The 26,607-nt window shown below is 46.3% G+C and overlaps 1 long non-coding RNA gene and 2 other non-coding genes across 3 annotated transcripts; all 3 read left to right on the top strand.

Annotated features, from left to right (window-relative positions):
* The first annotated feature begins 571 nt into the window (after positions 1–571).
* TRNAY-GUA (transfer RNA tyrosine (anticodon GUA)) lies at positions 572–661 on the top strand. The gene is given in 2 exon segments: positions 572–608; positions 626–661. It is a non-coding gene; the product is annotated as a tRNA-Tyr (tRNA).
* Positions 662–4,525: 3,864 nt separating this feature from the next.
* On the top strand, positions 4,526–4,615 carry TRNAY-GUA (transfer RNA tyrosine (anticodon GUA)). Its single transcript is given in 2 exon segments — positions 4,526–4,562; positions 4,580–4,615. It is a non-coding gene; the product is annotated as a tRNA-Tyr (tRNA).
* Positions 4,616–5,751: 1,136 nt separating this feature from the next.
* Positions 5,752–13,546, top strand: LOC131275970 (uncharacterized). The gene is made up of 2 exons (XR_009183441.1): positions 5,752–5,876; positions 12,500–13,546. It is a non-coding gene; the product is annotated as an uncharacterized lncRNA (long non-coding RNA).
* The last annotated feature ends 13,061 nt before the right edge of the window (positions 13,547–26,607 follow it).

Genomic DNA, 26,607 nt, shown 5'->3' on the forward strand with positions numbered 1-26,607 from the left:
CTGGGTGTCTCCGCTGCCCGCAAGGGCTTCCCAGGCGCCGCGCCCTGCTAGGCCAGCCCAGTTCTGGCTCCCCCGACCGGAGCTCCCCCGACCCAAGCTCCCCGCCACGGCGGGCGCACAGCTCCCGAAAGTGCGTGCTGCAAGGCCTGCACGGCCCTGCGGCGCGGGTGCTGCCGGCTTTGGCCGCCTCTAGCCTGAGCGCGGGCCTCCAGGGGCTGCGGAGGTGGGCGTGGCCCTCGAAGCCCGCAGGCACGTGCGCAGGGGCGCCGAGGCGACCGCCCAGCCCGCCCCACCGGACCCGGGCCCCGGCAGCACCGCGGCCCAGAGAGTTGGCGGCGGCGGCGGCGGCCAGGCTCGGCGAGCCAGCCAGCTGGGGCGGCCGGCGAGGCCGGGGAGAAAGGAGCGGGGCGCGCGGGTGTGGTGGCGTGGTGTGGTGGGAGTGGGGGAGGGGCGGGGCGGGGCCGAGGCGCGGGCGGCGACTCGGCCAGCTGGCTGCCAAGCCAGCCAGGGCGGGTGCCGAGGCCCGCGTCCTTTGGGCCAAAGAAGACTCTCCAGCTCGGGCACCTCGCACCCTTCGATAGCTCAGCTGGTAGAGCGGAGGACTGTAGACTGCGCAAGTTCGGACATCCTTAGGTCGCTGGTTCGATTCCGGCTCGAAGGAAGTGCCTGAGTCTTTTGAACAAACAACCCTGCCCGCCACCGGCGGCCACCCTGCGGCCCGCACCGCACCCACGCCCCTCTGCCGTCGCCCCCCCCCCCCCCGCCCCACCCCGCCGCGCACCAACCGCTCCTGGCTGCCTGGGACCACCCCCCCGACCCCGAGCCCAGGCCGGAGCCCAGGGCCCTCTGCTGCCTGGGACAGGCCCAAGCCGCCAGCCCCGCCACCAGGGGCACACAGCCCTTCGCTCCCTCTCCCTTCCTTGCGGAGGAGGCCAGTGACGCCTGCGGAAACCCACCTGCCCCTCGCAAACCCCACCCGCTCCCTCCTGCCGCTCGCCCACAACCACTCTCCACGCTCCCCTTGGTTTTGTTTCCTTTCCTTTATTTGGCCTGGATTTCTCCGCCCTCCCCCGCCCTCCCCCGCCCTCCCCCGCCCGGCTGTCTGCTCTCCCTGTCCACTCGCTGTGTGTTCTCCTGGGTCCGCTTGGTTTCTCGTCAGTCCGCGCTCCGCTTGGAATCCCGCTTCTGCCCGGGAGGCCCGCCGCCTCCGACAGAGCGCTGTCCTCCCCGGGGCCAAGTCGGCTGCCGGCGCTGCTGCTGTCCGGGACACTCGCCCAAAGGGTCAGCCTCGCCCTGCCCACTCAGCTCCATGCCGTTCTTCAGGACACTCGACCGTTCACTGGCTTTCTCTAGCTCTCTGTGTGCCCTAGCCCCGTGGTGGCCCAGGCTCTTTGGCTCCCTGTCTCCACGCCTGCCCTCCCACGAGCCCCTCGTGTCCCTGCCCTTCCCGGCCCGACCCTTTGCTTCTCCTCCCCACCTGCCCGTTCCCGTCCGCTCCTCTCCTTTCCTGTCCCTTGCCATCGTGCCCTGTGCCTTGCCTTCCCTTCCCTTCCACTCCGCTCCCTTCCTTTCCCTCCCGTCTGCCTCCCTTCCCTGCCGACGCTCTGCCTTCCCTCCCCTTGCCGGGCCCTCACCCACCCATCGCCCTCCCTTGCCCTCCCTGCCCACACCTCCCGGCCGGCCCCTGCCCTCCTGTCCCCTGCCTCCTCTCCCGTTCCGAACCTGCCTCCCCCGCCCTCCCTGCCCTCCCCACCTCTCCCCTCCCCTCCCCTTCTTCTCTCCACTTCCCCCGCCCCGCCCCCCGCCCCCCCCCCCCCCCCGCCTCCCCAGGCTCCTGTCCTCCTTTCCCCTCCCCTCCCCTCTCCACCCCTCCCCTTTTCTCCTCTCCCTCTCTGTGTCTCTTCTCTAGCTCCCTGCCGCCACCCCTCCGCTGCCCCCACCTCAAGGTCTTCCCCGCGTTCCCTTTGGCCCAAGGAAAGGGACAGCGCTCGCTCCCTTCTCGCTCACTTCGTGGCTGGTGCGACCGCCCTGGCACCCTGAGGAGTCTCAGGCCTGGCTCGCCCTTGGCAGGAGGGATGCCTGGCAGCGGACGGAGGATCGGCCCCAGGACTCGCGGGAAGCCCACGAGCCCCAGGGGACTGTTTTCCGTGTAGCCTCGCCAGGGCCCTGTCAGTGCGAGCAGGCCGGCCGCGGTGGTGTCCCGCAGGCTCCCGTTGGCGGGTGTGCCCTGTCTGCCTCTGGCCGACCCCGAGCTTCGGGCCCTGCCTGGCCAGCAGGGAATCCTCAGCGCTCTCTCGCGTCGGGGCTGACGCCACTGCGCCTTGCGGCCACCACAGCAAGAAGGATTCGGGGTCAAGGCGAGGAGGGCGCTGCTCGCTCAGAGGCCCTGGAGGCTGCGCCTGGGAAGACGCCACCGGGAGGGCCTGAGAGGAGAGCGCGGTGGAGGCGGCCGGCGCGCCGGCGCGCGGGAAGCACCGCGCCGCCCGTTCTCCTCTCTGGAAGGCCCTTTGACAGGCCGACTCCATGGGCTCTCAACTCTCCCGGCCAGGCTGGAGCGCGTCGGCGCTGCAGGGCGCCCCAGGGGCAGGCTCAAGGAGTCAAGGAGTCGGGAGCAGGAGGAGGCCTGGAGAGGGGCGCTGGGGATTGGGGTGCGCCGGCCGTGGCTTGGGCACCTGCCCCGCGGGCTCGGGGCTCAGGAAAGAAGGCCCGTGGGAGGACGTTTTCTCTCAGGCGTGGCCCTCGAGTGAAGACGACTGGAGGAACTCCTCGGACAGATGGAGAAGATCTTGGCGAGGCCGTGGGGGCGGCGGAGGCTGGTCCCGGGGTGGGCCTGGGGCCCTCTGAGGCGCACCCCTTTGCCGATCACCCACACCGGCGAGGGCGCTTCCCACGCGTTCCGCGGCCCGTGGCAAGCTGCCTGAGTCGTGGGTGGCGTACCTCGGCCTCCCCTCCTACGGCTTGCTCTCCAGCGCCCTCCTGAGCAGGTGGGCTGAGCCGCAGCCTCCCGAGTCTGCGGTGGAGCAGGAAGAAAACCTTGGCGGGCGCAGAGAGGGGTGGCGGCCCGGGTGGGACGCTCGGCAGCCACAGGCGCTGCCGCCTGCCAGGTGCGTGTCTAAGGATAGCAGCGCGCCGGGACACAGAGGGTAGCCTGGGCTGGCCTGGCCGTTGCCCCGGAGCCGGTGGCCACCTCGCCAGAGGGCTTTGGTGCTCGGGGGCCCTGGCGGACTTGGGCCAGGGGGCTAGCCGGGAGCGGCAGAACGCAGCCCGGTGGCCAGGCTCGGCCCCCGGTGGCTGGGGCGTGAGGGACCGCGGGGGCGAGGGGTGCGAGCGAGACCGGCCGCGGTGCGGGGTGGCCCCCAGCAGTGGGCAGCGCGGTGTCTTTGGGCCGCAGTCTCAGACCAAGAAGACCGCGCCCCTGGAGGCGTTTGGTAGGCGGAGAGCGGCCCAGAGCTGCCCGGCCGTCCCCCAAGTCAGAAGGGATGTGAAACTTGGCCCCCAGTCAGGGGTCCAGGGCGAGGAGTCCGAAAGAGGCACGTGCCTTCTCGATGCCTCCCCCCACCCGCCCCACCCCGTCCCCGCGCCCGTCGGGCACCTCTGCGTTGAACCCCACGCCAATGGGCCCCGGGGCAGTCGGCTGCCTCTGGCCAGCAGCGGGAGGAAGCGCTTCCAGAGGAAGACAGCGACGGGCGCGCACAACGCACGCGAGCTCCCGGGCCACGAGGAACTGGGCAAGCGGGACGCGGGGGCGGGGGCGGGGGGCTGTGGGGGCTGGGGGGCATGAGCTCCCTCTGGACCCTGAGCTCCGTGACCCCGCCCTTGCTGGGACAAGCTTGTGTGTGCCGAAAGCCCGAGCCTGAGCCGGGGCGGGTAGGAAGGCGGGGCCCGGCCAGGCCTTACAGGGCAGCGCGGCTCCGGGGGCTCGCGGGCTCCGCGGCTCCGAGAGGCGGCGGCCCTCTGGGTGTCTCCGCTGCCCGCAAGGGCTTCCCAGGCGCCGCGCCCTGCTAGGCCAGCCCAGTTCTGGCTCCCCCGACCGGAGCTCCCCCGACCCAAGCTCCCCGCCACGGCGGGCGCACAGCTCCCGAAAGTGCGTGCTGCAAGGCCTGCACGGCCCTGCGGCGCGGGTGCTGCCGGCTTTGGCCGCCTCTAGCCTGAGCGCGGGCCTCCAGGGGCTGCGGAGGTGGGCGTGGCCCTCGAAGCCCGCAGGCACGTGCGCAGGGGCGCCGAGGCGACCGCCCAGCCCGCCCCACCGGACCCGGGCCCCGGCAGCACCGCGGCCCAGAGAGTTGGCGGCGGCGGCGGCGGCCAGGCTCGGCGAGCCAGCCAGCTGGGGCGGCCGGCGAGGCCGGGGAGAAAGGAGCGGGGCGCGCGGGTGTGGTGGCGTGGTGTGGTGGGAGTGGGGGCGGGGCGGGGCGGGGCCGAGGCGCGGGCGGCGACTCGGCCAGCTGGCTGCCAAGCCAGCCAGGGCGGGTGCCGAGGCCCGCGTCCTTTGGGCCAAAGAAGACTCTCCAGCTCGGGCACCTCGCACCCTTCGATAGCTCAGCTGGTAGAGCGGAGGACTGTAGACTGCGCAAGTTCGGACATCCTTAGGTCGCTGGTTCGATTCCGGCTCGAAGGAAGTGCCTGAGTCTTTTGAACAAACAACCCTGCCCGCCACCGGCGGCCACCCTGTGGCCCGCACCGCACCCACGCCCCTCTGCCGTCGACCCCCCCCCCCCCCGCCCCACCCCGCCGCGCACCAACCGCTCCTGGCTGCCTGGGACCACCCCCCCGACCCCGAGCCCAGGCCGGAGCCCAGGGCCCTCTGCTGCCTGGGACAGGCCCAAGCCGCCAGCCCCGCCACCAGGGGCACACAGCCCTTCGCTCCCTCTCCCTTCCTTGCGGAGGAGGCCAGTGACGCCTGCGGAAACCCACCTGCCCCTCGCAAACCCCACCCGCTCCCTCCTGCCGCTCGCCCACAACCACTCTCCACGCTCCCCTTGGTTTTGTTTCCTTTCCTTTATTTGGCCTGGATTTCTCAGCCCTCCCCTGCCCAGTTGTTTTCTCTCTGTCTATTTGCTGTGTTTTCTTTTGTGTCAGCTTGGTTTCCTGTCAGGTTTAATGGGAAACTTTTTTGTTGCTTCAGCTCTGTGTGTTTGACCATTGCTGGGAATACTACGCATTTTTTTTGGGGTGTGTCCTCTCTCCTTATGGTTGCTTTCCTGTCGTGTGGGTCTCCCCTATGTTAAGGAGCATGGCACCGCACTAATTGTGGGCATCCGTATTGCTCATGGGCCAGCTCATCACATCGCTCAGTAGGCCCTGGGTTTAATTCTGGATCTCCCATGTGGTAGGGTGAGGGCAAGCATGCAAAAGTTTGGCTCTCAGAACTGGCCGCCTCCGAGGTCTGAGGCACGAAATATTCCTCCCTTGGTTGGCCCCTGGGGACGAGGTATGCACCTACGCCTCCCCGCAGGGGAAACTCACGCAAGCCCCCTCGCACCACCTCCGTTTGGGCCAATCTCAGGGCCTCCTACCTCGTAAAGACACGCCTGCTCTCTTCCACCTATCAGTGAGCTATCCAGCTCAGCCCTCTCAAATTTAAGCTCTCCCTAGTAACTACTGACCAGCCTAGTAGACAAGCTCTGCTTCTATGCCCTTATAAGGTAACATCAGCTAATCTAGCCTATCAGAACCCAATCACCCTCCACCAATCCCCTCTCTTCATACTCTATAAAACTGCTTGTACTTCCTCAGTAAAGTAGACCTGCGCCATCCGCCTCATCTCCGCAGTTGTCCTTCGAGTCACTGTGCGTCCTCTCACGCCTGCGCCTCCCCACCCTGAGCCCCCTGACTAGAGAAGCGGGGGCTCCTCACCTCAGTAGGGATGCCTGTATCAGGTGAGCCAAATGTGCCTCTCTGGGTCTATGTTTGTCTCTTTTTTTTTTTTTTAATTGGAACAATGAAAATGCTCTAGCACTCTTGTGTCACTCTTTGAGTCTAAGATGCAGAGCAGGCTTCCAAGTCACTACTTTTTGTATGTCTGGGTAACATTTATTGATCACCCATTGCAGATGAAGTTCAGAGAAAACTTGTATGTGATCAAAACATTTCAGAAAATTGGAAGTTCAGCAGTGTTGCCACATCCATGTATAAGATAGGAAACCCTCATGGTTATTGCGGGCAAAATTGCATGAAGAAGCATGGTATTGCTGAGTCATGTTTCCCAGCAGGTAATCACAGAAGACTCTGCCCGATTTAATTATATACTATGCATGGATGAAAACAATCAATAAAGATAATCAAGTTAAAAACTGGCAAGTTCAAATTGATCTACTTGGACGCTATGATCCACAAAAACAACTTACTATTGAAGATCCCTTTTATGGGAATGACTCCAACTTTGAGACTCTATACCAGCAGTGTATTAGATCTTGCAAAGCATTTTTGGAGAAGTCACAGTAAAGCTGCAGCTATTCATTGATGAAAGCTGAAACGATTAACTTCTTTCAGTGATGTTCTAACATTTTTCAATCAGTGTCTTAACGCTTCACAGCTCAAGGCCACACTAGTTTTTTTTTTTAATTGACTTAAAATTTCTCATCTTAAATAATTGTTTTGGAAATCAGTGTTGTGTTTGGCAGAAGAATTAAAAATCTTTCATTGACAGTATGGGTTGCATTAAATGTTTTTAAACCCATTGGACCTCTTATCTTGTGCCGATTAGAAAAATGATGGAAAAAGCAGGGAGTGGAACCACAAAATATAATGTCTTGTGTGTCTTGTAACCCAATAATTTCTTTCTGGTGTTTAGCCTTAAGGTACTAATCCAGTGACAGCTAGCACTCTAATATGCTGAGTTATGAGCTTAACAAATAATGGAATAAAGCATCACTAAAAGTCCTAAGACAATATCTGAGCCCACTGAAAAACTTAAATACTCTACTTCTTCAGTAAATTGATATGAATAACTTGATGGACAGATGTCCTCTATTCAACTATACTACTTCTCTTTAACCCAGGGTATTTTATTGAATTACATTGCCCTAGTCAGAGGAGTTCACAATCTTGATTGGAAGTATTCTAATTCACACACACCTACACTGCACATTTATATGTTAAAAAGATAGGAGAGAGTGATTTATGGAATTAACCTTTGGCATTTTTGATTATTTTTAATTTTTGTGTTTAGTCTATGTCATAAGAAAGCCCCCCTTTGCTCCCATTTAGACCACTTTGCCTCTGAAATTTTAATTATATCCAGAAAGGATACTGAATGCTATTTTATCTTTTGTTCACTTTGACAAAAGGATTTGTTTTAATATACACATATAACCCAAAGTCAAATATATATTGACTTAGATGGAAAAAAATAGTTTATTATGTTGAAATCCTTAAATTATGTTAGGTATTTTATTAGTGTTCCATTTATGGGAATAGCTAAGCAATTTCTGTGTACTTTGAGATAACTAATTGTTGGAAACTGAGGCACAGTGGCCTCACAAGGAGAGACGTGCTGTCTCCATGGCTAGCTTGCAACCTAAGGAATGCAGTAATTAAGAGCTCCCGGCAAACAGGATGAAGCTGTTTAAGGCTGAAAGAAAAGATGAGCACAAACCTTTTGCAGTGAATAGAACACTTAGACTTTGTACCTTGAGATAAGATTTTTAAAAATTCTTTAGACTATGGGTAATGCTGATCGTTAACTGCATGTTGCTGCTTGTTGTCATGTAGGCTATGTGTTGCTGCTTGTTGTCATGTAGACTGGGGTATATAGAGAGCCCCTTGTAAACAATAAAGTTGTCTGAGGAGTTATTACTCGCAGACCCCCTGAGCCCAGCTCTCTCGCTCGTTCTTGTTCTTTGTTTCCTTCCCCCTTTTCTCTCTCTTTCGTTCCCAAAACCCTTTGGGTCTACAACTCCAACATGTAATCTCATTCATTTGGATATACATCAAAATAAACTGGGGTGTCTAAAAATACAAAAAAGAGAATATGCTCTAATAATGATTGAATTGATGAATGTATAACTATGTGATTTTGCCAAGTATCAATGATTGTGCACGTTGTTTAAGTGTCTAACTTGGAAAACAGTTAGCTGGGTTTTTTTGCTTTTGGGGTAAGGCAGTACCAGGGTTTGAACACAGGAGCTTATACATGGGAAGCAGGCATTCAAACCATTGAGCTATATCAGCTCCTCTGATTGTACATTTTGGATGAATTGTATGCTTTATTAATGTTTCAATAAAATTTATTTTTTTAAAAAAAGAAACCATTAAGGCCAGAAAGCAATGCCAAAAGAAAAAAACATCTATCAACTAAGATATCTATACCTGTCAAAACTGTCATTCAAAGATGAGGAAGAAATCAAGACATTTCCAGAAAAACAAAAGCTGAGGGCATCATTTACCACTAAAACTGCCCTATATGAAATACCAAAGGGGACCCCGCAGAAATAATGGAAAGGACACTACACAGAAACTTGAAGCCATATGAGGAAATAAAGATCTATGATAAATGTGAACTACATTGGCAAATATAAATGCCAGTACAGTACTACTGTACTCTAGGTTAGTAATTTTAACTTTCATTTCTTACATGATCTAAACTACAGCTTGAGAACCACTGCTCTACCCCTAAAGTCCAACCCTCTATTATTCTCCTTCTACACTGCGGGGAACCATGGTCCTAAACCTGTACCCTCAAACCCGCATTGAGTTTCTTCGTCCATCCTGTGAAGGATCTCAGAGTTAGCACTCTTTCTCCCATCCCCTTTCCCTTCACTTTTATGTTGAAACTTATGGGATTTGAGGAAATAATCTCCCATTGATTTATGCATTTATTCACTATTCACTTATTCCATAAATATTTATTTAGTGCCAACTATATGTCAGGCATTTTTCTAGCACTGGGATACACACCTAATGAGTTAGAAAAATATCGTATGCAAAATTTTAATTGTTTTCATGTCATGGCATACATTGAAAATTATAATATTTGTATTACATGTAGGCTAACCTGGAGAAGGTAGAAACTTGCACTTGGGAAGAACAGTACATTTTCCTTACATTATAAAATTGTTATACTAAAATCAAATACACAAAATAAAATCACTAATTAAAACACAGTGTTAATAATAAATTTGAAAATTTTTGAAATATGATCTTTTCATTCCTGTAATATAAACTTTGAGCTTCTAAAAATCATATTTTATGCTTGAAATGATCACACAAATTTTCTTTCTTTCTTTTTTTTTTTAAGATTTATTTTTTATTTATTTCTCTCCCCTTCCCTGTCCCCCATTGTCTGCTCTGTGTCCATTCTCTATGTGTTCTTCTGTGTCCGCTTGTATTCTTGCTAACAACACCCGGAATCTGTGTCTCATTTTGTTGCATCATCTTGCTGTGTCAGCTCTCCCTGTGTGCAGCACCATTCCTGGGCAGGCTGCTCTTTTTTTGCCCTGGGTGGCTCTTCTTATGGCGTGCACTCCCTGTGCATGGGCCCCCCTATGTGGGGGACACCCCTGCTTGGCCCGGCACTCCTTGTATGCTTCAGCACTGAGCTTCAGCCAGCTCATCACACCGATCAGGAGGCCCTGGGTTTGAAACTTGGACTTCCACCATGTCATAGGTGGTTGCCCTATCCATTGGGCCAAATCTGCTTCTCCAAATTTCCTTTTTAAGTCACTTTCATGAAAATCTTTAAAATTCCTGATGGTCACTAATGGAGAGAAATTTCTCCTGGGCAATTTTTTGTGGTGCTGTGCCTGGAATGGAAGCTTCGGGTCTAGGATCTAGAGAGTAACCATAAAGAAATAATAGGACCAATGACAAAGAAAGGTAGAGAAGAAATATGGTGTTAGGGTACTGTGGCTGAGTGGTCTAAGATGCCTGAATTTAGGCCCCAGTTGTGGTGGCTTAGGTTCAAGTCCTACCACTGGTAACATTGTTTCTCTGCAATCATTGTTGGTACATTAGGTCAATACCATAAAATTGGGAATGGGACCAGTAGGTGAATAACTCAGCCTATCTACAGAGATCTCACAATTCAGTCAGATATGCAGACAACGGTTTATATGCTCACCTCCTGGCTTTTGCTAGGGAGCTGAGAAGACATAGAGAGAGGGAATATTAGAGTCCCCAAGCCTTGGAAGTGCAGGGTGTGCTGGGTGAGGTGAGGGGGCATGTAGCGTTGACACCTCACCTTTAAGTGAGTGAGCTTAAAGTCAACAGGAAGAAATTCAGGCATCTCAAAAAGACTGCCCCTTGCATTCCCACTGTGTTTCCTACAGGAAATTTTCTCTTACTGTTTCAGCTCCTCCTTTCCTCCGGTTTCACCAAAGGACTAGAAAGGCAGGAGGGTTAGTCAAGACGAATCACCAAGGCGAGTTCAGGGTGACAATGTTAAAGAAGATTCGACCCTCAGTCTTGATCCAGGCAGGGAAGACTCCTCCATCTTCACTCCCATCTCACCTTGTAAAGTGTTTTAGGATGGGTTCAACGTCAGAATGTTTGCGCGTCTAAGGGACAGGATTAATTTGTAGTCTTTGAGTGCAGTGTCCTTCCTGCTCTGTCCGCATATGAGGAGGGTCCTTTCTGCAGGTCTCGCCCGTCCACCACATCCAGGTCTGAATCCAGGAATTGTCCCTTCCTCAAGGCATTGGGAAGGGATTATGGGTTCATTTCCTCAGGTGGTGAAGAAAGCTGACTTGGCCGGTGACCCGAGGGCAGCAAGAAGTAAGTTTGCTTAGTCAGCCTCTGCATTTAGTGACATCCTGAACCAGAAGATTCTTTGCTGTGGGGGAGGTGCCCCGAGTATTGTAGGATATTTAGCAGCATCCCAGGATTTTACTCATTAGATACCAGTAAAATCCTCTCAGCCATCCAAAATGTATTACTTTTTTTTTGTATATGATGTGAAGTAGGATTGGAATTTTTTTTAAAAATTCTAACACCATTTGTGGAAAAGGCTATCTTTCTCTATTGAATTGCCTTTGAAACTTTGTCAAAAATCACTTGACCACGTATGTGTGGTTCTCTCTCTGTATTCCTATTCTGTTCATTAGGTCTTTTTTTTTCAGTATACTGATGCCAATTTTTAAAATTTATTGATTATGAGAGTTTTATACAAAGCCTTGAAATCAAGTAGAGCAAGTCTTCCAACTTTGTTCTTTTCAAAGTTGTTTTGGGTATGCTATATCTGTGAATATCCATAAGAATTTTGGAAACAGCTTGTTCATTTCTTTAAAAAATACCCAAAACCCTGTTTAAATTTTTATCATGATTGCACTGAATTTATGAATCAATTTAGAGATAAATGATATCTTAACAATAGTGAGTCTTTTTTTTTTTAATTGAGTCTTCACATTCATGAACCTGAAGTAGTCCTGCATGTTGTTAGGTTTTCTTTCATTTCCTTCAGTGTGTTCTTTCAGTGGACAAGTCTTGCACAAATTTTATCCCCAACTATTCCATGTTTATTGATTATTTTGTAAATTGAACTGCTTTTTTAATATCAATTTCTGGTTGTTCTTTGCTACCATATGGAATGACAATTTTTCATATTAATCTTGTATTCTGCAACTTGGCTAAGCTCACTTATTAGTTCTAGAAGCTTTCGTTGGGTTTCATAGATTCTTCTATGTAAACTTTTATGCTTTCTGGGGAAAAAAGACAGCTTTACTCCTTTCTTTACACCTGGATGTTTTTAATATCATTCTCTTACATATTGAATGTGCAAAAATCCCCAGTAAAGTGTTGAATAAAGGGGGTGAAAGTGGATATCATTGCTTATTTTTAATTTTAGAACAAAAGCATCAATTCTTTCAACATCAAGTATTACATTAGTTGGAATTTTTCATAGATACCCTGTATCATGTATAGGAAGTTCCCTTTTCTTCTAATTTGCTGGGAGTTTGTATCAGGAATGAAAGTCAATTTTTTTCAAAGGTTTTGTCTACTACTGTTGATATGATCATATGATTTTCTTATGATCATGATGAAAATGTGATGTTATAATAATATCATGAATTACACTAAGGGATTTTGAATATTAAATCCACTTTATTTTTCTGGTAAAAATCATACTTGATCCTCTTGTATTATTATTGTTTTATTTATTGTAGGATTCAAATTCTTACACTTTATTAATATTTCTAAAATGTCTATGTTCTCAACAGATATTGGTCTGGAGTTTTCTTTTTCTGTAGTGTCTTCATCTGCTTTTGATACCAGAGTAATGTTGGCCTCAGAATGAGTTGGGAATTTTCACCTTCTTTTCAATTTTTGGGAATAGGTTACATAGAATTGGTATTATTTCTTCCTTAAATATTTGATAGAATTTACCAGTGAAGCCATCTGAGTCTGGTAAAAAAGAAAAAAGTCCCATTGCACAAGAGCCCCCAAACTAAGCCCCAGTGGGACTGGAATTCACACCTTCATTCCTGCTCCCATGCACTAACCTTTGAGTAACCACATCTCATGATTGTATTCTATCAACAGATATCTTTATTTTGTTGATCCACAGCCAAGAAAGATGCCAGAAGAAAGAGCGACACTTGACTCAAGTATTGCAACAAACCCAGACCCAACAAGGAACCATACAAGTCACCTAGGCCGCTGAGTTTGGACAAAACCCCCATTGCTCATCTCCTCTTCTCTATCCTGATCTTTCCTGAAAAACACTTGAGAAAATGGATGCACTCAAATAATTTTTTTCTCTCCTGACCTGGAAAATCTCTAATGTGTTGGTGTCCCTGGATCTGAGACCTACTTCCTGCTGATAACAGTCTCTGGGGTTTCTGAGTAGCAGCACTGGAAAGAGCTCAGATGTCTAAGAGCTGTATCCCTGTCCCATCTCTTCTATATGCTCTGTAAAAAAAATCTCAGAGAAGCCAGTACTTTTAGAATATGTAGAACAAGTCATCCTCTGTGGCAAAAGCAAAGGCCTGAGACAGGAGCATGACTGGTGTGTTAGTGGAAGAGTGAATAGTCCAGTGTGGCTAGAGTGGAGTGAAGAAAGGGACAAATAGAAGATCAGATCAAAGAGGGAAGAAGAAATTGTAGGTCATATTGAGCAGAAGAGTGCTATGATTTTAAGTAGATGAGTATGACTGCTGGGTTGAGAGTAGAAAGAAGATGTCTATCTCAACAATCGATGTGAAAGATGATGGTAACTTGGGATGGGGTGGGGGAATGGGGTTGGTAAGTAGTAGTCAAGTTCCAGTTGTATTTTAAATGTAAAGCTGATAGAATTTGCTAAAGATTTGGCAGGAAAAGTAAGTCAAGGCTGACACCATTGATTTTGCCCTTGGAAACTACAAGAATGGGGCTACCATTATCTGAAGCAGAAGACAACAGAAGACAACAGGTGGGGAGAGGGTACTTTGGCCATTTGCATATTTGATTTCAGTCTGTATTCTACTACATATTAGTAGGAGCTGTGGAAAGTAAATCCACTAAAAGACTAGCTATTCCTGGAAACCTATTAAGGACACAATACTTAGAAAAAAACTGAGAAGGAAAGGAAACTAGTCACCATTGGAAAAGCTTTAAATAAAAGGTTTTCTGTTCAGTAGTGTGTCTGAGTGGTATAAAGCACTGGGTTAGGGTTCTAGTCACTTTGGGGATGTGTGTTCAAATTCTGCTGTTGCCTATAACCTTTTTTGGCAGTTGCATAACCAAGGTTCAAAAATGGCTAGTAAACTCGGATTGGGGCAGAGATAAACTGGGGGGGTGACCCTTGTCCAGAGTGAGCTCCTGGTTTTGTTTGGTGTGTATCTCATTGAAATCCAGTAGGCTCCTGGCTCTCGCTTGGATGAGGCTACAGAAAATTTTACCAAAGGCTTACCTGTTGATAAGTCCTCAAAAATGAAGGTCATCAAGACGGTAGTGGTGGGAGAAACAGAAATTCTAAGATCTGACAGTGGTAGGCCTGTGATCCAGGACTTTGTAGAATACTGGCTGATTTGGTTAAGGCCAGTACACATACATGATGAGCCTGCAAGAAAGTAAAAAATTAGTGGGAGCTAACAAGAAGTTTCCAATGGCCAAAAATATTGATAGAATAAACTAATCACCACAAAAGAATAATGATGGCAGTTGATAGAAACACATTCAATATATTAATATACAATGATTTTTAATGAAGAAAGAAAAATAAACAATTCACTGATGGCCAAGGGTATAGCCAGGGCACAATTTCCTTAGTCTGAAATTTGGCAATTAATGAGTAAAATCAAGTCCTACCTATCATGTATAAATTCTACTTTAAGTTAACCCAATAGCTCTAATTGATAAGATAAAGTTTTTTTGAAGAAGCTAGCTAGCTAATAAATATGGAAGAAATAAAATATTATAAAGCCACAATTTATCAACACTTAAAAACTGATTCAATCAGTGATTATAGTGAATGAAACCATGTAATGATAGCATGGTGGAAATTTTCCAATGAAGAGACCAGGCTATACCCATGTAAACTCATTGATCAAAGTTAGCATCTCAGATTGAAACATTATGTGCCCTCTGAGATGAGGCACGATATATGATGTATATATGAAGGACACTTTAAGTATTTTTGTCAAAATTCTAATCTGAATCTAATCAAGCATATATATTTAATGTACTGTTTTCAAGAATTGAGAAAGTGGAATCTGTTAAACGAAACAATAAGGAAGCAAACAGAGTAATACAGAATGGGCAGCATTCTCCAAAACAACTAACACAATTTCTTATATGCATGGGGTGGAGTGGGGATGAGGGACTGCTGTAGGAAGATAGAGACATAAAACACATAACAACCAAATACAGTGTCCCAATACTAGCTCTTCTAGCCATGCTGCCAGTTGCAACAAAAAAACACTTATTCCTGGTGGTCACCCACCCCCACAACATAGACCCCAACTCCCCACTTCTTTCATGCACATCCCCAGCATACATGCCACCACCAACAAATCTTTCTCCTCCAGGAGGCCAAGCCTGCTGCCCTCGGTGCAGTCCCAGACAATCACTGAAAGGCTCGTCTTCGCCCTGCCCATGGGCCTGGGTGGCATCCTTTAGGACATGCCTCCATTCACTGGCTCACTCTAGATCTCTGTGTCTCTCTATCACAGTAGCTCTCGTCTTTCTCTCCATTCCCCCCACCTGTTGTGTATGAATATGTAGACAGACAGAGACAAAAATTCTCTCCTCTTTCACTTTTGTGGGTTTTTTTTTTTTTGGTTGCCTCTTTCACTTTTTAAATGTTCATGTGGAACAGCCCTGACACCCTGAGAATCTCTTAGACCTTGCCAATCATTCGCCTGGACTGAAGTTGACAGTGGCAAGAGGAACGACACAGCAGTCCTTTGGGAAGTCTGAATATTCGTGCAATTCTTTCCAGTGATCACTTGGTGTTTCTCATCTGTGTGAGGAAGGGTGGAAGGGTCTGCCCTAAAGTTGAGTATGGTTTTGCCCTCCCTCTCAAGTGAACACCGGAACTCCTTGTACAGATTGAGGAGAGCACTGGAACGGCGTGAAGGGGTGGAGGTGGATCCAGGGTTCGGCTAGTGGTCCTCTGAGGTTCTGGGTTTTTGAAGCCACCACTCTCTCTTGCCCTCTGAACCAGAAGGTGCTGCGTTTCTTACAGTGAAACTGGTGATGGTGTTTCCCATAGGTGGCCTTTCCTTTAAGCTGCCTCTGTTCTCACCCCTACATCTCAGCCATGCCTTCTGCTTCCTCCTATAACAGGGCTCCTAAGGACAAGGGCTGAGCCTCTTCTGTGTCCCGTGGAGGTTTCACTTAATCTGCCAATATCGATTCTGCCTTTTTCAATATTGACTGCCTCATCTGTTTACCAAATACTGGTCTTTCCCAGGAAAGTACCCTCATTAGCTGTGCTTCCATTGCCTGGATCAATATTAATCCTGTCTGTGGTTATCGCCATTGGTAACCAATGCTTCAAATACCATTTGATACCCTCAAAGAATGGAATTAATTAAGAATGATATCTTTAGTCACTTTCTTCCATCACAGCACCAGGTTACTACCAGTAGCAACAAACATGTTGTCCAAGACTCTATCTGTTGTTTTTTTTTTGAGTGTTATACATTTATTATAGTGCGTGAAGGAATATTCTCATATGTGTACTGTTTTTTTTTCTCTCTATTTTTTTAAAATGTTACATTCAAAAAATATAAGTGGCTCCCATATACTCCCCCCCCACCCCCTTCACCCCACTCCTCCCACATCAACAACCTCTTTCTTCATTGTGGGACATTCTTTGCATTTGGTGAATACATTTTGGAGCACTGCTGTACCACATGGATAATGGTTTACATTGTAGTTTATACTCTTCCCCAGTCCACCCAGTGGGCCATGGCAGGACATACAATGTCCAGCGTCTGTCCCTGCAGTACCACCCAGGACAACTCCAAGTCCTGAAAATGCCCCCACATCATATCTCTTCTTCCATCTCCCTACCTTCAGCGGCTACCATGGCAACTTTCTCCACATAAATGCTACAATTTCTTCCATTACTAATCACAATAGTTCCATAGTAGAATATCAGTAAATCCACTCTAATCCATACTCTATTCCTCCATCCTGTGGACCCTGAGATGGTTATGTCTACTCCACATCTATATCGAGAGGGGGCTTAGATTCCACATGGATGATGGATGCAATTCTCCTGATTGCAGTTGTAGGCGCTCTTGGCTCCCTGGAGTGGTGCTTTTTTACCTTAAATAAAGGGGGGAAATAGAAAGACAAATGAGTTTATATGGCTTTGAGTCTCCAAAAAAGAGTTGGGAGGTCAACAGATGGGTCGCGTTTACGCACGCCTGAGCAGGGTACCAGAGATAGCCAAAGTAGATACAACCTCAGGTACTGGTTCTCCTGAGGGCTACAGAGACCCACAGGGTCTATGGTCATGGCAGATGGCTTTGGAATTCTGAGCCATGTCAGTTGGCCCTACTTTGGAGTTTGTGTTCCTGAGTGTGATGGAGTTGGACTCAGATGTGACCTCTCTACACATGCCTTTTCTGTCACTTTTATTGGACCTGTGGTTGGTGCTGGGGTTGGTATACACTCAGGAAACCTGAATCTCTGGACTGTCCATGTGACAGCCACGCCCTGAGCCTCAGCAAACTTGCAATTCCTACCCTCTGGTTCATTGAACTTACCCTGGCCAGCTAAAAGGGAGGTGAAGAAGGTCAACCACCACACCAGGACTCTGCAGTGGAGGAATACTGGTATGGGATGTTATTGACAGGGGACATATGGTTGACAGGGAGTTATACAGGGCATGTGTCCATGGTGCATGGAAATGTTTGGATATATTCATAGTGGAAACAATTAAAAACAACAGCTGGGGGGGGTACTGAGTTCCTGGCCAGGGTGGGGAGGGCTCTGTCGTGGTCCCTAGGGGAGCAGCGGCAGTCCCCCAACTGCAACGACAAGGACCAGGAAGGAATGAGGGTCCAACAGTGAGCCCCTGATACTAATGACTATGCTTGTGAGCCTGTGCACCTGAAATAAGAACAAGGCCTAGAGCAGCACTGTGCCTAAGAGTTCCCTCCTGACAGCCTCCGTGTTACTCAAATGTGGCCAGTCTCAAAGCCAAACTCAGCATGTAAATGCAATGCCTTCCCCCCAGCGTGGGACATGACACCTGGGGATGAGCCTCCCTGGCACCGAGGGATCACTACCAAGTACCAGCTGATGACGTAACTAGAAAATGACCTTGAATTAAAGGTTCAACGCAGACCAGCAGAATATCCCTGTCTACATATAATAACAGGAGTTAAAAATGTTGTTTGACCTAAAAAGGGGGAAATGGAAAGGACAAATGAGTTTATATGGCTATGAGTCTCTAAAAAAGAGTCTGGAGGTTGTCAGAAGGATTGCCCTTATGCACACCTGAGCAGAGTCTCAGAGGTAGATAAAGTAGATACAACCCCAGGTATTGGTTCTTCTGAGGGCTGAAGAGACCCACAGGTTCTATGGTCATGGCAGATGGAGTTCAATGCCATGTCGGTTGGCCCTTCTTTGGAGCTGGTGTTTCTGTGTGATGGAGTTGAACTCAGATATGATCTCTTTTCACAAGCCTTTCATGCTACTTTACTGGAATTGTAGTTGGTGCTGGGGTTTAATATGTACCCAGGGGACCTGAATCTCTGGACTGACAATATGATAGCCAGGCCCTGAGCCTCAACAGACTTCAGCTCCTACACTCTGATTTATTGGACTTACCCCACTCAGCTAACATGGAGTTGAAGAAGGTCAACCACCACACCATGGAGCCTAGAGTGCCTACAACTGAAAGCAGGAGGATTGCATCCAGTATCCATGTGGAATCTAAGCCCCCTCTTGACATAGATGTGGAATGGACACAACCAATCCAAGGTCCACAGGATGGAGGGAAACAGTAAGGATTAGAGTGGATTTACTGATATTCTATTCATGAACTATTGTGGTTAGTAATCGAGAAAATGTGGCATTGGTGTGGAAAAAGTGGCCATGGTGGCTGCTGGGTGCGGGGAATGGGAGGAAGAGTTGAGATGTGGAGGCATTTTCAGGACTTGGAGTTGTCCTGGGTGGTGCTGCAGGGACAATTGCCGGACATTGTATGTACTCCCATGGCCCACTGGATGGAACGTGGGAGAGTGTGGGCTATGGTGTGGACCACAGGCCATGGGGTACAACGATGCCCAGAGATGTACTCACCAGATGCAATGGATGTGTCATGATGATGGGGGAGAGTGTTGCTATGGGGGGAGTGGTGGGGTGGGGGCAGTGTGGGTGAATGTGGACCTCATATTTTTTTAATGTAATATTAAAAAAAAAAGAATAAATAAAATTTTAAAAAAAGACTGTATATAAAATTTATAAACCAGAAAGGTAATTCCTGAACTCAATTGGATTATTTTCCAATCAACATTGGTTAAAAGAATGCCAGTAATTATTATGCTGTGTCTTTTCCTAAGTGAGCCATGAGAGTTACAATATTTTCATTTCCACTTTTTGCTTTCTAGCTCCATATTGTACAATGTCTCTACCTTAGAATTTTTAGTTCAACAATCCCTCATTTTAATATTGACCACACTGCAGATAAACAAACACTCCCTAAAGGACTGGTAGTTGGCATCTGGGACGCTGACCTAGTAGGCACAAGAAATAACAAGGTGACTCAGCCTCCTGAGGATCAGAGAGTACCACTTTTTACAGGGTAGAATAACAGCGTCTGAAAAGCCACACCTAGCATGAAAGCATGAAAAGACATGAACCTTCTTACTAGGCATGGCTCTTCATTTTCCAAAGTGCTTTTCCCATTGTTGTAGCCTCACTGTCTTTCACCGTATCTCAGAGATTAAGGCTGGATTCTGAGTCACATCAATGATGAGTTCCTGCTTTTATCTCTAGTAGTGAGATTATATCTTCAATAAGAGATCAACACTATCATAGAAAATGAGAAGTGCTCTTCTTTTTACAGGTAGGATTTTACTCCCCTCCTTAATATTTTTACTGAATATACTGGATGACCAGAAAGGGCCACTGTATTAGTCAGTCAAAGGGGTACTGATGCAAAATACCAGAAATTGGTTGGTTTTTATAAAGAGTATTTATTTGGGGTAGGAGCTTACAGATACCAGGCTATAAAGCATAAGTTACTTCCCTCACCAAAGTCTATTTTCATGTGTTGGAGCAAGATGGCTGCCAATGCCTGCGAGGGTTCAGGCTTCCTAGGTTCCTCTGGGTTCAGCTCCTCTATTTTCTCCCCAAGATCAGTTGTATACTATCAGGCAAATGGCTCTGTCTCATTCCCCAGGACTCCACCTTAAGACTTCAGCATCAAACTCCAACATTAAGAACCCCCAGATCTTCCTTTGCCTCGCCTTTTATCTGTGAGTCTCTACCCGCCAAGGGGTGGGGACTCAACACCCTACTGATGTGGCCCAATCAAAGCCCTAATCATAACTTAATCATGCCCAGGTATAGACCAGGTTACAAACATAATCCAATATCTATTTTTGGAATTTATAACTATATCAAACTGCTATAGTCACCTTTAAAGTAAACATCTTAATCATTTCCATTACCCCCATCCCCACTCTTATCTAGATACTCTTATTCAAAAGTTCCATGTTTCCCGTGTTTACAAACAGAAGGCAGTAACAATGTGCATACTCTGCTTTGATCCCTCTGTCTCCTCTTTTGTCAAATTCCTTCACATTCATTGTTCCTCATTTCAGGATCACCTGTCATCAAAATCTTTTTCTAGCTCCCCAGGTCTCAGTTTGGTTTCATTCTCTTCCTCTTTTTCTCTTTAATGTTCCTTGCTTACTTTGATTTTTCTACCTAATACACAAAATCGATGCTATGCTTTAACATCTTCATTAGCAACGAGTTCCTTGTGATCTGGGACAATGTATTATACATCTTATCACTATCACTTTGCACAGTGCCTTCCACAAAATAGGCACTAAGCAAATGTTCAAATATTTACTGGTCATAAAGCATTTCAACCTCAGCTCAAGAAAGATGGAGGCTCTGAATGAATCAAAGACCTGATTTAGTGGAAGACAAAAAAGGCCCAAACTTTCCTCTAAGATATGTCCCACAGGTGATAAATTCCACATAAAGATCAGTGTTTTCTGTGATGAAAAGCAAATGAAGAAGCTTCTGGAAATTATGTAGTAAGATATTCAAACCAACCGTATAATTAAGGAAAACTTAAAAATTGGAAAAAGATATAAAAACATCTACCTGATGACATTGGAGAGAAAACAAAGCTGAGAAGAGTTATTTAGACAAGATTTGGGAGAAGTAGAAATTGAGAATGGTAATAACTAGAAATTCTCCACATGTGCAGAAATAACCCATTTTATGAAGACAATTTGAATTTTATATCAAAATTTCATTAAGAGAAAGTTAATATAGGTTGACTTCATTCATGAACATGTGTTCAAATATTAGCCAACTAAATATAAATGTATCTATTTAGAGCAACATATATAATGTAACATATCAGACAAAATTGGAACTATTTGATAAAAGTAAGATTGATTTAATATTAGAAAATCAATCAATGCACTTCACCACATTAAGAGACCAAAGGAGAAAAATTTAAGTCTATATTAATAGGTATAGAAAATGTATTTGGTAATATTCAGTATTTTTCAACAATTAGTTAATTATGAATAGAAAGCAATTTACTTAGTATGATAAATTATGTCAAAAAAAAGTCCCACTGTTTTATATCTCACCAAACAACATAATGTTGCTATATTTCGGTTTGAGAATGAAACAAGATTAGGATGCCCTATCTAGTTTCTATTGTAGCTCCTGTCAACATTTTACTGTAGTTTTCCATTAGAAGTAATAAAATATAGAAATGGCTGTGTGAAAAGAAAATTAGGAAAGTAGATATGGCTTAAGCATTTGGGCACCCACCTACCACATGGTACTTCTTGTGTTCAGTTCCCAGTGCCCCCTAAAAAAGGAAGTCAAGCAGACACAGAGAGCACACAATAAACAGACACAGAGAGGAAACTCAAACAATAAGTGGGGGGAGAAATAAATAACGTAAATCTTAAAAAAAAAGAAAATTAAAAGACACCTACAGGTGTATTATTAGAAATAATAAATGATTTTAACGAATTTACAAGATATAAGATCAATATGCAAAGATCAGTTATATTTCTATATGTCATCATCAGGCAGTTAGAATGTGAAAATTTAAAAAGATAACTTTTACGATAGCATCAAACAATGAAATACCTAGGAATGCATCTTTCTAAATGTACAAAATATCCAAGCAAAAATTACAAAACAGAGAACCAGCAAGATGGCGGAGGAGGAAGGAGCTCCTAGAATCAGCTCCTGCTAAAGGGCAGTTAGCAAACAGCAGAGCTCTCTGAAGCTAGCTGAAGCACATGTTGGGGGGCTTCAGGAGGCCAGAAGAACATCTTGCAACATCCTTGGGGGAGGAGAAGGAGGAGACAGATTTATAGTTTTTTGTATTAACTCAGTCTATTTGAATCCTTCTTTTTATTATTGTTTAAATGTCTTTTGGATTCAATAGCATGTCTGAGGTTTCCTAATATAATGCTGGCATGCTGCTGCCAAACTGACTGGGGTACAGCCAGGGTGGTCATTGGCTGGTCTCTGAATGCAAGCAGATTGCCTATTGACAGAATTTAAGAGCTAAAGGAGAATTTCCAAATTGCCTGTACTTGCATTTTTCAGATGAGAAAACTGGGTCTTAATGAGTATGACCAGGCTGCGCAGGGTCACATCAAGAGTTAGTAGAGGAAGGACCAGCAAGATGGCAGCCAAGTAAGGAGCTACTAGAGTCAGCTCTTGGTACAGCGCAGTTAGCAAACATCCAGAGCTCTCTGGAGCTAGCTGAAGCACCTGTTTGGGGGCTCCAGGAGACCAGAAAAGCATCCTGCAACGTCTTTGAAGGAGTGGAAGGAAAAGACTGCCCATCTTCAGAGAAGACTTGTAAGTAGAGCACTCCATGCCGCGGAGGTTGGTGCCCATCCTCCCCTGGAGCTGGAGGCACAAGCCACCTCGGGAGCTGTTCTGTGGCTGGAATTGAAAGCTCCACTTCCCCAAAATGGGGGAGAAAGAGACAGTTGGGCACCAATTTCAGCTATGATGAGGAAATTTGGTGGGCTATGGTATGATCCTGAGAATAGCTAAGGTTTGATCCTGTCCAGGTCAGAAAGAGCCTGGGAGCTGCCATCGTAACTCTGTGCCTGGTACAAGGGGAAGCGGGGTGGACTGAGAATCACAGTGCTGGTAGGGACTAACTTCTTCCCATCCAGATCATACTGCAGCTGTAGCCTAGTCCCCAGTGCCACCACCAGCAGGGAGAAAGCTGCGGGGACCTGCACCAGCCTTTCTGGGAAATTACTGGCCAAGCTGTGGAGGACAGTGATTGTCCTACTCTGGCAGCATGAGCCATCCCAGGAGCTGCTCTGTGATGGGAATTGGAAGCTCCATTTCCCAGAAACAAGGGAGGAGGAGACAGTTGGCTGCTGATTTCAGCTAGTGATTGGGAGATTTGGCTGGCTAAGAGATAACCCTGGGAACAGCTGGGGTGTGAACTAGCCCAAGTCAGAAAGAGGCCAGTAGCGGCCATTCTGACTCCACTCCCAGCCTGAGGGGAAGCTGGGCTGACTGAAATTCTCAGTATGGGCAGGAACCAGTTTCTTTCACACAGATCAGCCTGCAGCCTGCCTAGGCTTCAGCCCTACCTCTGGTGGGGAGGAGGCTGAGGAGCCCTGCACCAGCCTATACAGGTAACTTCAGGAAACTTTGGCTGGCATAGACTGAAAATCAGAAGTCTACCAGGGCAGCTGCAGTCATCTTGGACCCGCACTGCATAGATTGCTGCCCACACCTGCAGCTCCATCCCTGCCCCAGGCAGGGGAGAAAGGGATGTGAAGCTTCATCAGTCTCTCTGGGCAACTACAGTCTAGGCCTGCACATGGATTATTCCATACAGCTGTGACTCTGTCCCTACCCCTGGCAAAGGAGAAAGTTGGAAGAAGCTTCATTGGTCCCTGGCACAATGAGGGCAGCTTGAGCCTCCACAGCTTACAGCACCAACTACATGCTTGGATCAGACTGCACAACCAGCAAGGGAGAAAGGGCAGTAGGCTGTAAACTAAAGAGAAAAACTGCACCGAGAAAAAATAGTCTAGTAAGCCAAATGAAAAGACACCAACCAAAAATTACAATCCACACCAAGAAACAGAAAGTTATAGCCCAGTTAAAGGAACAAAATAAGCCTCCAGATGACATAAAGGAGTTGAGACAACTAATTATAGATGTTCAAATAAATCTCCTTAATAAATTCAATTAGACACTGGATGAGCACAAAGAAGAATTTGAAAACATACATAGAAAAATAGCAGATCTTATGGGAAAGAAAGGTGCAATCAATGAAGTTAAAAAACATTGGAAACATATAATAGCAGATTTGAGGAGGCAGAAGAAAGGATTGGTGAGCTTGAAGAAATGGCCTCTGAAAGTGAACATATAAAAAAACAGATGAAGAAAAGAATGGAAAAAATTGAACAAGTGACAGCAAAAGGCATGCAAACATATGTGTCATGGGTGTCCCAGAAGGAGGAGAGAAGGGATAAGGAGCAGAAGGAATATTTAAAGAAATCATGGTAGAAAACTTCCCAAACCTATTGAAGGACATAGATATCCCTGTCCAAGAAGCACAATGTACTCCCATCCAAAAAAATCCAAATAGACCAACTCCAAGACACATACTCATCAGAATTTCAAAGGCCAAAGACAAAGACATAATTCTGAGAGCAGCAAGAGAAAAACAATGCAAAACATATAAGGGATATCCAGTAAGATTAAGTGCTGATTTCTCACCAGAAACCATGAAGGCAAGGAGGCAGTGATTGGATATACTTAAGATACTACAAGAGAAAATCTTCCAGCCAAGAATCTTATACGCAGCAAAAATGTCTTTCAAAAATGAGGGTGAAATTAGAATATTCACAGGTAAACAGAAACAGTGAGAATTTCTAAGCAAGAGATCAAATTTCAGGAAATACTAAAGAGTGTGCTAGAGCCTGAAAAGAAAATACAAGAGAGAGGGGCCTGGAAGAGAGTCTAGAAATGAAGATTTTATCAATAAAAGTAGCTAAAAGTGTCAAAAGAGTGGTGAAAATAAAATATGACAGATAAAACTCAAATAGTCAGGAATAAACTTAACCAATGTTGTAAAACACTTGTATTCAGAAAACTGCAATTCATTGTTAAAACAAATCAAAAAAGCCATACATAACAGGAAGAGCATTCCATGCTCATGGATTGTAAGACTAAATATCATTAAGATGCCAGTTCTACTCAAATTGATATACAGATTTAATGCAAATACAATAAAAATTCCACCAGGATTAAAGAAGAAATTGAAAATATGATCATGAAATTTATTTGGAAGGATAAGGAGTCTTGAATAGCCAGAAACATCATAAAAAGGAAAAAAGAACCCTCATATCCAGACTTTAAATCATAATACTTACCAATAGTGATAAAAACAGCATGGTACCAGCCTAAAGACAGACACAATATACCAATGGAACCAAATTTATGGTTCAGAAACAGACCCTCATAGGTATGGTCAAGTGATTTTTGACTAGCCTGTCAAACTCACACAGCCCAGGCAGAACAATCCATTCAACAAATGGTGCTGAAAGAATTGGACATCCATAGCTTAAAGAAGGAAAGAGGACCCCTATCCCACACCTTATCCAAAAATTAACTCAAAATGGATCAAAAGACTAAAAATAAAAGCAAGAACTATAAAACTTCTAAAAGAAATTATTGGAAAATATCTTCAAGCCCTGGTGGTAGGTGGTGGATTCTTAAAGGAGATAAGAGAAGGACTGAGTGGACTACTGATGTTTAATGTATGTAGAAGTTTTCATTAGCTTTACTGTAAAATTGTGGAAATATATAGAGTGGATGGTAACACACAGTAACAGCTAGTTTATAAATGGTGATGTGACTGAAAATGGTAGTCTAGTTATGTAAACGCCAATTGACAGAATGTTTTGAAAATAATCTAGGAACTGGATAGCACAGTAAACCAAGAGGTGGGTGAGAATTGTGGTTGATGGTACAGATGCAAGAGTGTCCTTTGTTAGCTAGAACACATGTATATCAGTACTGCAGGGCTTTGGGAATGTGGAGAAGCATGGGAAAAATACAGCTGGAGTGACCTATGGATTGTGGTTAGTAGTAATAGTGTAAATTTATGCAAAAGATGTACTGTGTTGATATTGAGGCAGTATGGAAAATGTAACCCAAATGTACACTATGGACATGGCAATAATCAGATGATATTATTTTATCTATAGCAAATGACACACCATATTGTGGTATGTTGATGGAGGGGTGTTGTTTGGGAATTCTATACATGTGCATGAATGTTTTATAAGTTTACAACTTCTGTCATAAAAAAACATATTTAAAAAATAATAATAGGATGTGTTGGGGATAAAACACGCCAAATGTAAGATAAGAACCGTGATTAGTAGTAAGATTTTGACAGTGTTCTTTCATAGTTTGTAACGAGCGTCTCATGATAATGCAAAGTGTCTCATAACAATGTTGGTGGAGTGTTGATGTATGGGACCCCTGTATGATGTTATGCATATTTGCTTTGTAAGTTCACAACTTTTACTATAGACTTAATCATTTATATATGTTCATATATGAATGATATAAAGATAATAATAATCGGATTGGTTAGGGGAAAAATACTTTGTTTAGTAGTAATAGTTTGACAATGCTCTTTGATCTTTAGTTAAAAAGGTTTAAAAACAATGCAAGGTATTTGTGGTAGGGCGAGATGTTATATATTTTTGTTTGATGTTATATATTTGTTTTGTAAGCTCACAACTATTATACATTTACTGTTTGTGTATATTTATGTATGAGTGATATATTTCAATAAATTTTTTTTAAAGTGAAAAAAATTACAAAACATTATTTGGGAATTAAAGAAGAGCTATAAAAAATGGAAAAAGAGGCGGCGGACTTTGCCCAGTGGTTAGGGCATCCGTCTACCACATGGGAGGCCTGCGGTTCAAACCCCAGCCTCCTTGACCCATGTGG

Source organism: Dasypus novemcinctus, chromosome 3 (genome assembly GCF_030445035.2).
Source record: "Dasypus novemcinctus isolate mDasNov1 chromosome 3, mDasNov1.1.hap2, whole genome shotgun sequence".
Lineage (NCBI taxonomy): Eukaryota > Metazoa > Chordata > Mammalia > Cingulata > Dasypodidae > Dasypus > Dasypus novemcinctus.